The 2,828-nt window shown below is 36.3% G+C and overlaps 1 long non-coding RNA gene across 1 annotated transcript; it reads right to left on the minus strand.

Annotated features, from left to right (window-relative positions):
- Positions 1-2,193: 2,193 nt before the first annotated feature.
- On the minus strand, positions 2,194-2,512 carry LOC118348976. The gene is made up of 3 exons (XR_004801889.1): positions 2,503-2,512; positions 2,341-2,429; positions 2,194-2,222 (listed from the first exon to the last, which is right to left on the minus strand). It is a non-coding gene; the product is annotated as an uncharacterized LOC118348976 (long non-coding RNA).
- Between the last annotated feature and the right edge of the window lie 316 nt (positions 2,513-2,828).

Genomic DNA, 2,828 nt, shown 5'->3' on the forward strand with positions numbered 1-2,828 from the left:
CTCCATATGCCCTGCTCATCCTTTAGTCCTTTAATATAGTTATTTTTCTTCCTTTGTGAAGCCTTATGATCGAAAAATTTTGAGCTCATATCACCCCCCCTTAAGCCACAAAATTTTAGCTCTTTGGTGCCAAAGGATTTCCTCCCTTTCTAACCAAACTTGCAAATTATTCCTTGCTTGTATCAATTCCTCCTTTGAGACTTGTCTAGGATCTGTCATTTGCAGTCTATGAAGAGTAGCTCGTGCTCTTCTCAGATTCTGATATAGTTTGCCAAATTTCTTCTCATTCTAGACTTCTAGACCTCTACTACAACCCTTGATCTTTTGGGATATGGCTATTAAATTATTGCCCCCAGCAACTTCTTGCCAATGTCTTGAAATAACTTCTTCACACTCATCATCTTCTATCCACATGGCCTCAAACTTGAATAGCTTAATTATGCTTCTAGTCGATACATCACTTAGAGAAAGTGATATTGGTAGGCGATCAGAATATGCAGCAAAACATTGAAATACTCAAGCTTGTGGAAAGCATTCCTGCCATTTCATATTAGCAACAAAAAGGTCAAGCCTTTCACTTATCACCTGTTGATTATGTCTCCTACTGGACCACATGTATTTAGTGCCTTGAAACCTCAAGTCTATTAGATGACAGTCATCAAGAGCACCTCTAAAGGCATGCATCAACCTCTCTTGCCTTGGTCTTCCACCTAACTTCTCATGGTTGCTCAATGCCTCATTGAAATAGCCACAAACCAACCGTGGGATATCTTCAAGCTCCCTTAAAAGTCGAATTAAATCCCAAGACTCTCCTCTTCTTTTAGTTCTGGATGTCCATATAATCTTGTAAACTTCCACTTAATTCATTTGCATCAATATGAAAGAACGAGTAGCTTTTGATACTCAAACTAACACAACAAGAAATATGTCCTTTTCAAAGAGGTAAGTTCACCGCAAAAAGCATGTAAATCGCCACAATATATTTCACCCGACCTCAATTTGTTTGAGGCAAACTAGTCGAGAAAAACAAGTTTGGGTTGATCAATTGCGGTGGCCTTTGACTTTCGTCGCATAGAAGATCTTTTGCCACGACTAAATTCGGTCGAAAATAATAGTTTGAACCGAGGTATAAACAGTTTTGGCACTTGATTAGTTCTCCGGAAATAACTATTTCCAGCGATTACTACGCACCGAAAATAACTATTTTTGGCGAGCATTACTCGCCAAAAATAAAGTTAAACAATTAAAAAAATATATGCGGCGAATCCTAATTAGCCGCAAAGAACAATGATCCCCAAAAAAAATATAAAAGCATAAAACCGTATATCAAAATCCAAGCCATGCACTAAATTTATATTTCAAGGAAAATCTATAAAAGTCCAAGTAGAATAAAAATACCAAAAGAATAAAAATAAATGTCCTCTAAAAGGCAAACATCATATAAAAGTTAAGATGCAAACATGACACATTACAAAATTATTCTGCTATATATTACAAGCATGCAAACTACAGAGCCAAAATTATTCTGCTAAAAGTTGAAGGTGCAAACATGCAAACTGAATCATACAAACATTAAAAAAAAAAACCAACTTATCCTGCTATATACTACACACTATAGAGCCTAAACCAGAGTCCTCAAGATCGTCAAAATCCTCAAGATCATCAAAATTATACAAGAATTACAAGAGAAAACAAAAGTGAAATGAAAGTCTCAAGATACCAAACCAGCAAAATCAAATTGAGAGACCAAATCAAGTTCGGTGCAACTGAAAGTAACAGAATTTCCAAGCTCCTGCAGATGATCAGCTTGAGCTCTAATATTAAACACCAAGATCGATCCTCAGACTTATGATTGAAAAACTGAGGCACCTGTTCTTGCCAAAGCTTGTGTTTCTGAATAGAATTTTGAAGTTGACCAACCATCACCGGAAAGGAGGCTTTAATATACTGAGAGTCAGTAAGAACTTCTTCAGCATCACTCAGCTTGCATCTTTTGAAACTGTGTGGCGCAACAATGGCCTCTAAGGCTTTCTTTAGCCATTTAACCCCATCAATCAATGAACTACACAAGGGACCAGAGGCACATTTATGGGGAAGTTGCTTTGCAACCTTCATCAAGCTCTCAATATCCTCAATAGCAGGAGCACCAAAGCAGAAAGTACATTCTCGACATCAAGCTCTCGACTTCATCAGCCTCCCCTGGCCTTGAGACATCAAGTCCTCTAATAAAATAATCCATCAAACAAAGTAAATTCTCACATGCAGCTGATAATCAGTCCTCACAGTTAGGATAACAAATATAACATAGAACTTTGAAAAGAGAAGAAAACATTCCCTTACTTCCACTGAATTCTGTTTTTGAGCTTCTTTTCTATGAGACCAATTCCTTCAAGCACATTTGTTATATCATATATCCTCGTCTTTTGCACCTGCAGTAGAAATCTTCAACTAACAGCACATTAAAAATAATTGATATGTTGAACAAGAAAGAATAACGGTCACCTCCAAAGTTTCAATTGCTTTATTTAGATCAAGAATATCATCTTCAGCATGTTTGATTAGATTGATAATGTAACGCCCGAACCTAGTCAAATAGCGTTACAAAATTTTGGGTCTAGTTAAAAAAAAAAAAAAAATCATTTGGGTTCATTAATAATTTTTTTTAGAAGAGAGTTTAGGTCTAAGTATATTTATTTTATGTTATTTTTTTTTATTTTCTTTTCTCTTTAGACTTAAGAACTCGTTCCTTGGAAGCACCCAGAACACGTCGCACCCATTTGCCATTTTCATGCATGCCCCTTTTATCTCCTTCCTCTAGGTTTTCTCTT

Source organism: Juglans regia, chromosome 7 (genome assembly GCF_001411555.2).
Source record: "Juglans regia cultivar Chandler chromosome 7, Walnut 2.0, whole genome shotgun sequence".
Taxonomy (NCBI): Eukaryota; Viridiplantae; Streptophyta; class Magnoliopsida; order Fagales; family Juglandaceae; genus Juglans; species Juglans regia.